Source organism: Lygodium microphyllum, chromosome 26, assembly GCF_053477565.2.
Source record: "Lygodium microphyllum isolate KBCC chromosome 26, Lygodium_microphyllum_v1.1.10, whole genome shotgun sequence".
In the NCBI taxonomy this organism is placed as follows: Eukaryota; Viridiplantae; Streptophyta; class Polypodiopsida; order Schizaeales; family Lygodiaceae; genus Lygodium; species Lygodium microphyllum.
The window spans coordinates 3,715,485-3,730,594 of NC_141160.1; the positions used below are offsets into that span (position 1 = coordinate 3,715,485).

At 45.1% G+C, this 15,110-nt stretch overlaps 2 pseudogenes; both read right to left on the reverse strand.

The window, feature by feature from the left end:
* Positions 1-2,822: 2,822 nt before the first annotated feature.
* On the reverse strand, positions 2,823-3,401 carry LOC148012952 (mannose-P-dolichol utilization defect 1 protein homolog 2 pseudogene; annotated as a pseudogene).
* A 4,730-nt stretch (positions 3,402-8,131) lies between these two features.
* LOC148012953 (mannose-P-dolichol utilization defect 1 protein homolog 2 pseudogene) lies at positions 8,132-14,839 on the reverse strand (annotated as a pseudogene).
* Between the last annotated feature and the right edge of the window lie 271 nt (positions 14,840-15,110).

Sequence of the window (15,110 nt, forward strand, 5' to 3'; positions counted from 1 at the left end):
AGAAGAGCTCTTGTTAGCCACACACAAAATAATGAACTTCCATTCACTTTTTGAACTTTATATATACAAACCCTAAAAACCCCATGGGCACCCATTCCTTTTTACATGATCGGCCATTGTGGCTAGGTCCTTTGTTTATTTCTCCCTTCTAGCCTTGTGCCTCTAACCTACACCCATTTAATACTTTAGAATTGGTACAGGAGGGAGCTTGGCGCTCTTTTACAAGACTTTTTAGAGTTTTTGAGGCACCTTTAATTTAAAATTACACTTTTGGCCCTAGCTTAGCTTTAGAGGCCGCCTACATGTCTTTGCTCTTTTTCCATCTTCTTCTCGCTTTTTCATTCATTCTTTCGTCTTCTGGCTTGGGGTTAACATTACCCCCCTCCGATGGACAGTGCTAATCCCATGGCACTCTTGGTTGCTGTTGGGGTTTAGGAGGCTGTTGGCAAAGTAGTCGTGTAAGGGTAGGGCCATGTGCAAACTCGGGTGCTCGTGGAGGATGGGTAACAAGGTTAGTTGGAGAAGCCAAACAGATAGCAAGTGGTTGACAGGGGCCTCTGAAGTCAGTGGTTTGTCACCTTTGTGATGCTTGGAAGGAAAAGGTGTGGTGCTCTACCTAATGGGGGGTGTGTCGATCTTATTATGTAGTGTATTGTGCTCGTGTTGGTGGAATGGGGAGTTGGGTCTAACCATAGGCTAGCCTGGGTGATGTCCCACACTTGAAGACCCCATTCGTGCAAAGGGAGGTGCGGTGCAAGGATCTTAGGATGATAGGTCTAATCACAGGCGAGTGGTACCCCACTAGGTATGTTCTGTCCTTGATGTACCCTAAGCGTGAAGTGGGGGAGCAAATAGGGTGAGGGGGTTAGGAGCGGGGCTAGTCGATCGAAGCACCGAGCATGCCTAACATGAGGACCCTTACGTGCAGTGACTGTGCTTCATGTGGTGCTAAGTGCTTTTGTTAGTGAGCTGTTTTGTCCATTCCATGCGTAATGTTTCTCTTACTCTTCCTTGGATGCTTGTTCGTTCTCTTTTTTTTTTTTTTTTTAAGGGATAGTATTACACTAGTAGAATGAAAGCTTGTACCTAATCTTCCTTGTCTGATTTAGGCGGAGAAGGGGGTCGGATGGATTTGCTCAAAAATTGATGGCTTTGCATGTATCCTTTGAGGTTCATGCGGACGTTGTCAAAGAGATCGTGCGAGAGCTGCAGAACACGGGGTTCAAGGTACAGCAAGAAATGAGGCTAACAAGAAGATCTCAAATATTGGATGTCAAAGATCACTATATTGCTTATCAAATGAGTTACAAGAAATTCATGTTCAGGATAATCCGAAGTATCACATAAACTGTTTACATTCAGGTTTTTGAAGACAGTTATGTCTTTAGCATATAGGCTTGCATTCAGAATTCAGCAAGTCTGTGTGAAGGAAGGATTCAGTTGTCTTTGTAATGTCAAAACTTAGAATCATCAGAACAAACAGCTATGAGTTTGTCATCTTTCTCATCCTGTTTTATCATTGGCATAAGACTAATTTTTCCAGTTCAAAGGAAACATCCACAGAAGAATTCACCATTCAATCAACCTTGATGTTTGTTGTCTACAGCTACAGTAGTCCTCCAGGCATACAAGGAACAGAAAATGTAGCCTTCGGATCATAGCCAGTGCCACCACCAAACTCTATTAAACCTGACTATCTGAGCTGCATATACAGAACCACCACACAACGACTCACAAAAGCAAAATACTTCAGCCTTTTCTACCTCCAATAGAATAATCATACAAATTAGAGGACTTGAGATCACGATGAAGGACACATGCAAAATGGCAGGCAGCAACTCCATGCAGAAGCTGGAGCATCCAACTTTTAATCTCTGCCTCAGTCAGGCCCTTGATTGGCTCCCTGCTCTGTCCTTCGTTAATGACTGCAATCAGATCTGATGACAGGTACTCAAGAACTAGCACAGCATCATCTTCACTCAGCCAGAAATACTCTAAGAGCTGAATAACATGGGGTTGGTCCCTCAAGCGCAGCAATGCTTCAATTTCTCTGCAGGACTCTGATAGTCATGTACTTCTTTAAGTGCCACTAACACATCATCAATTCTCCTTTTTCCTTTGTATACATCTGCATAAGACCCTATGCGACCCAAGATCTCATACCTTGACAAGAGTTCCTTGTTCTCATATATGCTCCAGCTCCCCATCTCAAAACATGGGTAAAACTTTCATCTAGTTCCAATGTTAATAAAAACATTTCAAAGCGGGACAGATCTTGAGGAATATAAGGCTGGAGTCATGTGATTGCCTATTCAAATCGTCATCACAAGTGCCGATTGCTGATGATCAAGGGACTTCCGCTGGCAAGAGTCGACAGCTACGATCAGCAGCCTGGCTATGGCGGGGCAGATCAGTCGGCCCTAATTTATGAGGAGAAGTAGAGGGTGAAGAAGATGGAGGCCGCACGGCGGAAGCTCACAAGCACAAGAAAGAAGAGCGTATGGACCAGCTGGGGCCTTGGCCACGGGCGAATAAGCTCTGTATGAGGCTCATAAGGCCAGGACTGACCCAGAGCAGCATGATAGAGCCGAGGTAGCAGGCACTGCCGCCTTGGATCTGCAGCTATTCATCCTTCCCATCTGAGGTGGAGATATAGGATAATGAAAACATCTTTTAATTCATAACAAGAATGCCATAACTTCAAGCTCCACAGCCATGTGGGTCATTGCATCATCCTCCTCTTTTCGACTCATTGCCGCCTGTCCATCTCCTCCTTTCAGCATGTTAGCGTGCCCTTCCACAAAAAGCTTCGTTCCATCTGCTCATACTCTGTGTCCTCTTGCTGTCGAGCTTCCAACATTCATGAAGTTTGTGAGGAAGCTTAATTGTCCTGTGCTTTTGTTCTGAAAGTTCTTATAGATTTGTGGCACTCTTGAAAAGAAAAAGATCGCATGTTGAGATGCATAAAGAGCTTCAAACAGGACAGGATCAATGTTGCCGACGAGAACAGTTGGAGCTAAAGTACAATATAAGCCAGCCTTCATCCAACTGCTGACTCCTAACGATGGGCTATGGCCATAAATAAGTACCACAAAGATGATGGCTTGTATAAGCAGGAAAGGAAGCTCTCCATAAGTCGAAAATGGGAGCTTTTTGTGAACGCAGTATGCCAGAGCGATGGTGTAGCCGACTGCCTCGAGTTCGAAAGATGCGGGGCTGAGGCCCTTCACGCTGCGATTCTTGAGGATTAGATAGATCTGGGGAACTTTGACGACCGTTGAAGCAGCGACTATGGTGTACCCGATGGCCTTCGAGACGAAAGGCAAGAGGCAATCGTGCAGGGGAGAGAGAGTCGCCAGATTGAGAGAGGAAGAGGTCGTCGGGGGACCTGTAATCAGCATCACTCCAGCACTCTCTTCCCGTGTATCCTCCTCTCTGATCGTCGAGTATTAGCATGACAATTTTTTGTCTCCTCCATTCAAACGCGTGAAGACCCGTCTTTTTTCCCCCCCTTTCGCCATTCGAATTCTCTTTTCCCAATTAGTCTCCTTTTCCCCTTCCTTTTCTCCTCTATCTTTAGTTTCCTAACTTTCCGTTTGTGACTTCCTCTGCATCTTCACACCAGCTCGACTCTTGAATGTTTCTCCTACATGCTGAGCCTTTTATGGTTACCCCAGTTTCAGCAGAACCCCATCCATGGGCGGTTGATCCAGAGGTGGGCAGAAATGCTCGTACAGCACCACTGTATGCAGAAGCATGATCCACTCGTCGCATTGCAGTTGCGGCTCTTGCAATATCTGAAAATACAGCTAAGGCATTCTTATCAGTCAACCATACGAGTTCACACTCCCCACCAAAACGGAGAACAAATATACTAATATCTGTGTCTCTCGGAAGGTCAAAGAGACCAACAACTAGCCTCGGATCCATATCCAGCACCGGATTAAAGACAGAAGCCTGTTGTTCCATATCTTTGGCGCCCATGTAAACAACACATTGTAACCCAAAACAAGCACACACTGTAACAGTGATAACTCCATGCTTCTCATAGCACATTTCAATGCTTAGCCTCCTTCTTTCCAACTCCTGGATGTGGTTATCATTAGGTATTTTTGATGTAGCTGGAGAAGGACAAGACAAAGTCCTAACATGTTCACTAGCATCAGTTGTGCTTACCACTCAACCTTGCTCAACATAGGCTGAAAGCATCTCATCATATTCGCCACTTTTGTCTCCAACTCCTCCCCACTATACTTATACGCATAAAATAAATGTTATCACAACAACTAAGTATGTACAAAGTACCAAATCCCATGCACAACTTTTGGGTGGTTTACACACTTCGAATGCGCAGCAATACGACATCCACCCCCTCTAAACCTGCGCATCCTCCGGATGTGCCAACTATCCAGGATCATTCAACACCATAAACAGGTCAAGTCCATCTTCTGATTCTAGTAAACCTGTTTCTCCATCAGCTTCATCATCCCAATGAAATTTCTGCCCCTTTCGAAACAGCTGATAGAGAACATCTGCAATATGAGCAAAATGAGGAATCCAAATCATGTAAATTACACAAACTCCCACAAATCTCCACATCTCTGAAGTAGTTGAGCAATACTCTGCAATCCTGTTTATGGCATCCACCTTTGCAAGAGAAGGCTTTCTGCCATAATATCCAACCATATGCCCAACTATGATGACTTCATTAACAGCAAAGACAGATTTCAGCCCTAAAAACTTATGTCCAATATTTGCAGGATCCCTCAACATAGGCTGCTTCATAGCTTTTTCAATCTGTTCATCACTATCAGAAGGAAGCGGGCCTGCAACCGGCTTAACCTTCTTATCAACTGTTTTATATTTTGTGTCAACCTTGGCATCATTCAAGCACTCTTTCCTTTGCTGCAATTTCTGCAAATTTTCAGCATCTTTCAACTCTGTTGGCTGAAAAATTTCAGCCTTTAGCTCTATGGACTGCATGGGTGCAGTCTGAAACTCTGTATGCAGAAATTTTTCTGCATTCAACTCTGTTGGTTGAATGAATTCAGCCCTCGGCTCAATGGACTGCATAGACGCATCCTGAAACTCTGTATGCAGAAATTTTTCTGCATTCAACTCTGTTGGCTGAATGGATTCAGCCCTCTGCAATTTTATTAGCTGATCAAGATCAGCCATAAATTCACTTTGCTGAGTTTTCTCAGCCTCTAACTCTGTTTGCAGCATAAAACCAAAAATTTCCTGAAACATATCCAAGGTTTGCACATGTATGATCTTTGTACCCTTGCATACATCAGTTTTCAGCATTGTTCTCATCTCAAACAATGTATCTGCATAAGACATCCCTTCATACAATCCATCCACATGCTCTTCTGCTTGCAAAATACCTGCATTCTTCAACTCTTTCTCCTTACGACCAATGTACTGCCTGGCAGCTCTAGGTAAATCTGAAATTTTCTGATAACTTACTGAACTATCTGAAGTAATCCCAACAAAGTTATTGGAGAAAGACTGGCTGCCAGGAGGCGAGATCTCCACTTTTCTCCGCTCCGTACCACTGGCGTCTCGCAAGACAGCGGTACCTAATGAAAATCCAACTCCTTCGTAGGTAGTGGTGCCTCACGCAAGGAGTCCCTGTTTCTCGGATGATTTACCCCAACAGTCATAAACTGAACAACTCGCATACCATCTTTACTGCGTATCCGCGCATAAGCTGATCCGTCATCCATCACTTTTGTTTCCATTCTTGCTTCTGTAATGAAAGGCTGTCCAATAATAATCGGATAAGAGCATGAATCCTGAACAAAGCAATGATAATCCTCTTCAACATTACCAATAGAAATTCTGATACTCGGACAAGCAGCATACATATCACCAGAAGTATTATTGGCGGCTCTCATACGCCAGCCATGCTCTGCATCCATAGGCCACTTGCCACTCTCATAAACACCTCGAGCAATGAGATTAATTTCAGAACCATGATCAACCAAAGCAATCAAGGGAATTTGTTTCTCTCCAATCCTTACCACTGTCTCAGTGGTCGCTCTAGCCCAATGACTTCGTGAAAAATGGCTGCGAGGAATAAGAATAGGGGTCTCATCATCTTCATACTACATAGGCTGCACTATTTTCTCCGATTGCGGATTAACAGAAGCATTCTCAACCATCACTGCATCATCATGCTCTTTCCCAAGAGCTCCATGCCACAATCCCTGTAAAGCAGGTCCTTCCATCGCATGTCGTTTCCTCCGCAAAAGATCCTGCATCTGATCCTGTATTTCTCTTCTAGCAATCCCAAGAGCCTCTCCAACAGTAAAAGTGACTTCACTATTCAAAATTCTTTCATGAAAAATCTTACTCATATCTGTTTGCATATCAAGGTCTGACAAGAGCTTGAATCCTGGCTCTTTTCTTGGTTGCCTCTTTTCTTTCTGCTTGTCTTCCATTCGCTGATCGGAACCTGTTTGAGTTGGAGAATTTGACATAGGTGGAGCAGTAACAGGTGGTGAAACAAAGTCACCCCCTCTAGTCTTTTTGGAGGAGCTAGGACCCTCCTCATCTCTTCTTCTCTTCTCTTCAACCATGGCATCTAAACCCTGCGTTTTAGCAATATAAGTAAAAATAGAATACCTGTCAACAAGAGAATCCCATCCTGTTTCTCCTCGGATGCTAGAGCCCACACAAGTCATAGTAGAAGTTTGAACTTTCCCTCTTCTCTCTATCTCCAAGGCAGAAGACCATAAAGCAGAGTCTCCATCAGATTTCTGCTCAAGCTGGACTCCAAAAGCTGAAGCATCTCCTCTAACACTCACATAAGCTGATCGCGCAGCCATATCATCAACAAGCTTCTTCATACCTCCCTTACCAAAGTTCGTGTCAAGAGGAACGCCAGTCTCTGTCAGCCATATCTTCCCATCTTGTCCCCAGAACACTACATTCTTCTTACGTGCTTCCTGAAAAGCATCACAATCTCTGCAGTGTTGGTGCTCTGTACTATCACACCAAATACATCGTCGCCCTTTTCTTTGACTAGCTGGAAAAGCAGTCACTGGAGCAGGTGCTACAGCAGGTACTGACATAAGTTGCTCCTTTAACTTACCAACTTCAGCTTTGACTGCTTCAATCGTCAAATCCGCCAAGCCTTTAATAACATCATCTACAGATAAGGGCACTGGAGCAACAGGAACTGGTAGATTCATAACAGGAGGAGTAGGCTTAGGCAAAGAAGTAGCAGGGGTAGAAGAAGAAGTCTCCAAGGATTTTTCAGGAACTAATCCTGTATTACGATGCAATCTGACTCTCCTACGCTGCTTCTTGACAAGAGCATTCACAGCATCAATGACATGTCTCCACTCAGTCTTTAAACCTGAATCAGTAGCTTGATCTTCCAAAAGATCATCCAACTTTTCCTGCAAATCAGCATCTGCAGCTTGCAAAAATAACTCCACTTTCTGCATCTCCAAAGCTTGCTGTTCAGTCCCATCCAACTGATCATAACGGCTTTCAAACTCTCGCAGAAGAGCGGTAACAGAAAGTCCCTTATTAGGCGTAGAAACCCATGCTAAAAAATTCCTGCGATTCATAAGACCTGTATCCTCCAGGAAATATTCATCTTTTAATGCCTTTTTAAATTCAGCCCAACCTGCATGTGCTTCTTGAATTTCTGCAATTCGACCTTCAAGAGCGCGCACCACGATCCACAAGAAGTAGCGGCTCCAAACATCTTGAGAAACCCCAAAAAACTTCATCTTTTCTTCATACAAATGCAGGTAAGTTGACACTTGTTGGCCATTAAACTGCTTCATCTCCTGTTGGACAACTTTCAAAGCATCCATAGCATCACTGTCACGTTTTGCATGAGCTTGCTGCTGCATATACATGGTAAATGACTGAAATAGGTTCTTCATGACATTATCATCTGTCATCTCTTCTTGCGAGTCTCCCATCTTGCTGATAACGCAGCACTTTCACGTCGGGTTCACCAGAAATGTCAAAGAGATCGTGTGAGAGCTGCAGAACACGGGGTTCAAGGTACAGCAAGAAATGAGGCTAACAAGATCTCAAATATTGGATGTCAAAGATCACTATATTGCTTATCAAATGAGTTACAAGAAATTCATGTTCAGGATAATCCGAAGTATCACATAAACTGTTTACATTCAGGTTTTTGAAGACAGTTATGTCTTTAGCATATAGGCTTGCATTCAGAATTCAGCAAGTCTGTGTGAAGGAAGGATTCAGTTGTCTTTGTAATGTCAAAACTTAGAATCATCAGAACAAACAGCTATGAGTTTGTCATCTTTCTCATCCTGTTTTATCATTGGCATAAGACTAATTTTTCCAGTTCAAAGGAAACATCCACAGAAGAATTCACCATTCAATCAACCTTGATGTTTGTTGTCTACAGCTACAGTAGTCCTCCAGGCATACAAGGAACAGAAAATGTAGCCTTCACATCATAGCCAGTGCCACCACCAAACTCTATTAAACCTGACTATCTGAGCTGCATATACAGAACCACCACACAACGACTCACAAAAGCAAAATACTTCAGCCTTTTCTACCTCCAATAGAATAATCATACAAATTAGAGGACTTGAGATCACGATGAAGGACACATGCAAAATGGCAGGCAGCAACTCCATGCAGAAGCTGGAGCATCCAACTTTTAATCTCTGCCTCAGTCAGGCCCTTGATTGGCTCCCTGCTCTGTCCTTCGTTAATGACTGCAATCAGATCTGATGACAGGTACTCAAGAACTAGCACAACATCATCTTCACTCAGCCAGAAATACTCTAAGAGCTGAATAACATGGGGTTGGTCCCTCAAGCGCAGCAATGCTTCAATTTCTCTGCAGGACTCTGATAGTCATGTACTTCTTTAAGTGCCACTAACACATCATCAATTCTCCTTTTTCCTTTGTATACATCTGCATAAGACCCTATGCGACCCAAGATCTCATACCTTGACAAGAGTTCCTTGTTCTCATATATGCTCCAGCTCCCCATCTCAAAACATGGGTAAAACTTTCATCTAGTTCCAATGTTAATAAAAACATTTCAAAGCGGGACAGATCTTGAGGAATATAAGGCTGGAGTCATGTGATTGCCTATTCAAATCGTCATCACAGGTGCCGATTGCTGATGATCAAGGGACTTCTGCTGGCAAGAGTCGACAGCTACGATCAGCAGCCTGGCTATGGCGGGGCAGATCAGTCGGCCCTAATTTATGAGGAGAAGTAGAGGGTGAAGAAGATGGAGGCCGCACGGCGGAAGCTCACAAGCACAAGAAAGAAGAGCGTATGGACCAGCTGGGGCCTTGGCCACGGGCGAATAAGCTCTGTATGAGGCTCATAAGGCCAGGACTGACCCAGAGCAACATGATAGAGCCGAGGTAGCAGGCACTGCCGCCTTGGATCTGCAGCTATTCATCCTTCCCATCTGAGGTGGAGATATAGGATAATGAAAACATCTTTTAATTCATAACAAGAATGCCATAACTTCAAGCTCCACAGCCATGTGGGTCATTGCGTCATCCTCCTCTTTTCGACTCATTGCCGCCTGTCCATCTCCTCCTTTCAGCATGTTAGCGTGCCCTTCCACAAAAAGCTTCGTTCCATCTGCTCATACTCTGTGTCCTCTTGCTGTCGAGCTTCCAACATTCATGAAGTTTGTGAGGAAGCTTAATTGTCCTGTGCTTTTGTTCTGAAAGTTCTTATAGATTTGTGGCACTCTTGAAAAGAAAAAGATCGCATGTTGATATGCATAAAGAGCTTCAAACAGGACAAGATCAATGTTGCCGACGAGAACAGTTGGAGCTAAAGTACAATATAAGCCAGCCTTCATCCAACTGTTGACTCCTAAGGATGGGCTATGGCCATAAATAAGTACCACAAAGATGATGGCTTGTATAAGCAGGAAAGGAAGCTCTCCATAAGTCGAAAATGGGAGCTTTTTGTGAACGCAGTATGCCAGAGCGATGGTGTAGCCGACTGCCTCGAGTTCGAAAGATGCGGGGCTGAGGCCCTTCACGCTGCGATTCTTGAGGATTAGATAGATCTGGGGAACTTTGACGACCGTTGAAGCAGCGACTATGGTGTACCCGATGGCCTTCGAGACGAAGGGCAAGAGGCAATCGTGCAGGGGAGAGAGAGTCGCCAGATTGAGAGAGGAAGAGGTCGTCGGGGGACCTGTAATCAGCATCACTCCAGCACTCTCTTCCCGTGTATCCTCCTCTCTGATCGTCGAGTATTAGCATGACAGTTTTTTGTCTCCTCCATTCAAACGCGTGAAGACCCGTCTTTTTTCCCCCCCTTTCGCCATTCGAATTCTCTTTTCCCAATTAGTCTCCTTTTCCCCTTCCTTTTCTCCTCTATCTTTAGTTTCCTAACTTTCCGTTTGTGACTTCCTCTGCATCTTCACACCAGCTCGACTCTTGAATGTTTCTCCTACATGCTGAGCCTTTTATGGTTACCCCAGTTTCAGCAGAACCCCATCCATGGGCGGTTGATCCAGAGGTGGGCAGAAATGCTCGTACAGCACCACTGTATGCAGAAGCATGATCCACTCGTCGCATTGCAGTTGCGGCTCTTGCAATATCTGAAAATACAGCTAAGGCATTCTTATCAGTCAACCATACGAGTTCACACTCCCCACCAAAACGGAGAACAAATATACTAATATCTGCGTCTCTCGGAAGGTCAAAGAGACCAACAACTAGCCTCGGATCCATATCCAACACCGGATTAAAGACAGAAGCCTGTTGTTCCATATCTTTGGCGCCCATGTAAACAACACATTGTAACCCAAAACAAGCACACACTGTAACAGTGATAACTCCATGCTTCTCATAGCACATTTCAATGCTTAGCCTCCTTCTTTCCAACTCCTGGATGTGGTTATCATTAGGTATTTTTGATGTAGCTGGAGAAGGACAAGACAAAGTCCTAACATGTTCACTAGCATCAGTTGTGCTTACCACTCAACCTTGCTCAACATAGGCTGAAAGCATCTCATCATATTCGCCACTTTTGTCTCCAACTCCTCCCCACTATACTTATACGCATAAAATAAATGTTATCACAACAACTAAGTATGTACAAAGTACCAAATCCCATGCACAACTTTTGGGTGGTTTACACACTTCGAATGCGCAGCAATACGACAACGTGGAGGGAGGTGGTGGAGAGGAAGGGATGGTTGCACCTAGTAAGCTGGCTGTCGTTCATATCCTCTAGGAGAGCTAGGCAAAAAGAGGGGATAAGGCTAGCTCTCATCATTAAACACACCATGGCATTACTGTCGATGGTGTTAGGGTCAAAAAAGAGGGGAGGCAGGCCGCCATGTTCTTGTGGGGTCAGGTCCTGCTTGAGTAGTAACTTAAGTAACCTAAGATAATTACAGGTACTTATAAAGGCTGGATTGGGGCATGAAGAGAAGTCCATGAGAAAACGCATCATGGAATTATTTAGGCTTTCCGAGTCGAAGAGGAGGGCATGTTCGAAGGAGGCGGCGTTGGAGTTGTAGATGATGGGAAAATCATGACGCCCATGGAGGGTGGCAACAAAATCCACACCTACCCTACGAGGATATGCCATGAATGTGGGGCCATTCCTCTCATAGGGTAGGGTGTTACAAAAAGCCATCCAGGTGAGCATGATAATGTTGCACACTCGCCTCCTCCATAGGGGTTGGCCATTGTAGCCCTGTACAATATGTGGTGTTTCGAACACCTTGTTTTGCCAAAACTGTGCTTCTTCCCTTCCCCACAGAGTGGGGGTCCTCTCTCTTTCTTCCGGCCATTTTTGTCCTAGCTGGCCGCCAGTCGCTTGTGATCACCTCCTCCATCACCTTGATCGGTAGGACCCTCCGCAGGTTGTTGGGCATGAGGAAGCTGAAAGTGAATGGGTCCTTTTCTTTTTCTTGTCATTCCCAAATCACCAGCTCCGCGTGGAATCCAGTAGGGAGGTCATCGAGGCATGGTGGGAGGGGTGCGGATGGCTACACGACCGGTTTGGCTCTTAGCTGCTTCTTGGTTTCTTCAACTAACTTTCTCCGTGTCTCCCTTAGTGCGGCTTGTCTTTCCACGGATGTATCAATCTGTTGTTGTTCATGGACATGCAACAAGGTGGGTTGTGGGATTACCTCTTCTCCAATTCTCCCCATAACAAATTCAAGGTCAGCCTCCTCCCCCTGCCGGCGGTCTTCTAGTTGCGCTCCTTCTTCAAAGCCCAATGTGTCCATTTCCTGGGGGGTTAGGCCGGCCAGTAGTAGGTACTTCCATTGCTCTTCTAGGCTCAGCCTAACCTCCGCAGGTTGGGGTGACATCTGTAGCCCCACATGTAGGGCTCTGCGCGTGCGATGCTCAGTTTCTTCTGCACTACCTCCAATGACTCCTTTCCCTCCGGGCGGGTCGTGTCCAGTAGTATGTTTATGAAGGCCTTTTTCTAGGCACTGAAAAGGCTGTCTGGGTGGCGTCTTGTTTACTTTCTGCAATGATTTTTTCTTTCTCCACCAATGCGATGCACCGTGCTAGTGTATTCACCCTTTTTTTGTTCTGCGCTGCCCATTCCTCTGCTCTCTTGTTCATTTCCTCCTTGCTTTCCCCCTGCTTCTGTGCCAGGGTTACCAGCTTCTACTCCTAGGCTTTGAGTTCCCTGCTCATGTTCTCATGCTCTTTCCTTCCCAAGTGTAGCTGATTAGTCCGATCTCCTTTTGTTGTTGCTCCATGTCCTGCTTTCTCTCCTCTTCTTTGGCATTCAATTCCTCCATCATTTGCTCCATATTGGCAGTTTTTGCTTCCAATTTTCCATGTTGCATCAAGAGGAGCTTATATGCTCTCTGCATCTGCACCAGTTCTTGATTCTCATCCTCAAGCCGCTGCTTGTAGCTCTTCTCCATGTCATCCTTGGCCTTTAGTTCATGCTTGAGGTCAAAGATCTGTCATTGTTGCATGGCTATTGTGCGGGTTTTTTCTAGGTGGAAGGCGGTTATCGACTCCTTTTCCACCACCAACTCAACCACAACCATCCTCTTTTCCTCCTTAGCCCTCTCCAATTGGGAGAGCAACTCAGCGACGTACTCGTCGTAGCTGGCTGGTGGCGTCATTGTTGTGTGGATTAGGGTGGTCGAGGCTTCCACTCTCGGAGGCTTCTGGTCCTGTCTCGACTCAGCATCTATGGCTGGTCTCTTTTGCCCTGTGGCCGTGGTCTTCGTACTCTTTCCTTGGGCCATTTATTTATTGATAAAATATTGTATCCAGGCCACAAAGTTAGAGACCTCCATGCTAGTGGGGATGCTAGGGGTGAGGATGGTTGGTTCGGTGGAGGGCACCATGGGATAGGATGGAGAAGGGCCTTGCCTTTGCCTTCAAGGATAGCGGGCGGCGTGACTTCTGGAACCTGCGTGCTAGAACTAGGCCATTCTTCCCTCAGCGGGCTCCAGGCTCCCAGATCATCAGCCCTGTACTACTACTTAAATGGACCGTTGCGTGGCTTCAGCCAAGTCCTCCTCCTTCCTTCTTAGTTCCTCTTCTTCCTTAGTAGCCCTTCGTTGCCTTCTTCAACTTTCCTGTACTCTTCCTCCAGTTTCTCTCTTTATTCGTGTTATTTCCTTTTCTTCTTTTCAGCCTCTTGTTTTGACACCTTTTTAGCCCTGTTGACTTCTTCCTTTGCTTTTTCTTCTTCCTGTTTCTTCTTCTTCTCTCTCTCCTCGGCCTCCTTGAGGGATTCTCTTTTTGCCTTTTCCAAATCCTCTTTCTCCTTCATGCAGCCTTCATCCGGCTTCTTTTTCTTTTGTGTTGTCTTCTTCTTGGGTTTCTTGGCCTGCTTTTTGCTCGATTGTTCTTTTTGTTCTTGCCCTTCCTTATCAGTCTCGGTCCTGTCGTCGTCGCTGGTGGACCTCTCTTGGTCCTGGTGAGAGGGTAACCTTTCAGGTGCTTCTCCTTCTCCTTCTTCTGCATCTTGTGTCTCCTTCACTGCCTCCTAGATGAGCGTAGTCAAAATGCTTCCATAGGCAATAAACGAGGCCTTCTTTCTTTCCTTGGCCTCGAAAGCTAGGGATTCTCCTCTCGCTAGTGTGCTTTCTAAAGCTAGTGCTTTAGCCGCCTGGTCGATGGTTTTGCGTACATAATCGTTCCAGTCGACTTCATGCAGGGTGTGAGCCGTTACGTTCTCCAGCACCACAAGCACGCTGATTTGATGCATTAAGGCGTTGTAGCGCTAGCTGGAGAAGAGCGCTTGTACTAGCTTTGCTTGCAGTCTGGCTTTCGTATTAGGAATGTCCTAGATACTAATGCCATTGTTAGTTAGCACATCCTCCTTTTTCATTTTCATTATGGCATACACATCCCTCTTCTACTTCTTCTCTATCTTTGGCTCCAGTCCCAATGCCTTCTCCACTAAGGCAGGGGTTAAGTGAACCTGTACCTGTTTGGCATTTTCTCCCCTTCCTATCGTGACGGTGCCACACTTATTGTCAGGGTGGTAAGTCCTGAGAAACTTCACACACTTTGTGTGGTCAGGTTCTTGTGCAAATTTTTCAAGGTACTTGGTGAAGTTGTATTGTTCGATGATTCTCTTGGCCACATCCTCCTTGGCCACCACACCCTCTATGTTGTGAATGGTTCGAAACTTAAGCTGGTTATAGGCATGGCTCTCAAGAGTGATGATGTATTGCACTCTTTTCTTTTCTTGAACGGAAGTCGGTGGGCGCAGTCTTGCTGCGACATCTTTTATTCCTGTCATAATCTCAAGTTTCCATTAGTGCCTCCAAATTAACAATATGCAAGAAAAGTCATTGTTTGAAAAGAAAGACTCTATATGTTTATTGAATGAAAGCATTAAAATCCCATCCAATGAAGAATCTTCCCTTTCGACTTTAACCTTTTGCTCTTTATTTCAAAGTTCTCTTGCCATTTTCCTACCTTGCTCGTTGTTTATGTATTTATGTGTTTTGCTTGATTTTCCTTGGTTTTAATTTGATTCACCTCACTCCCTCCCCTCCCAGATCGAGAAGAATCCTTCCTAGGATTGAAGGTTTTGGAGGTCGAGGACATTCTGCAATGGGCCTAGGAGTTATTGGCCTAGGAACCAAGTGTAGAAATCAGGGTTG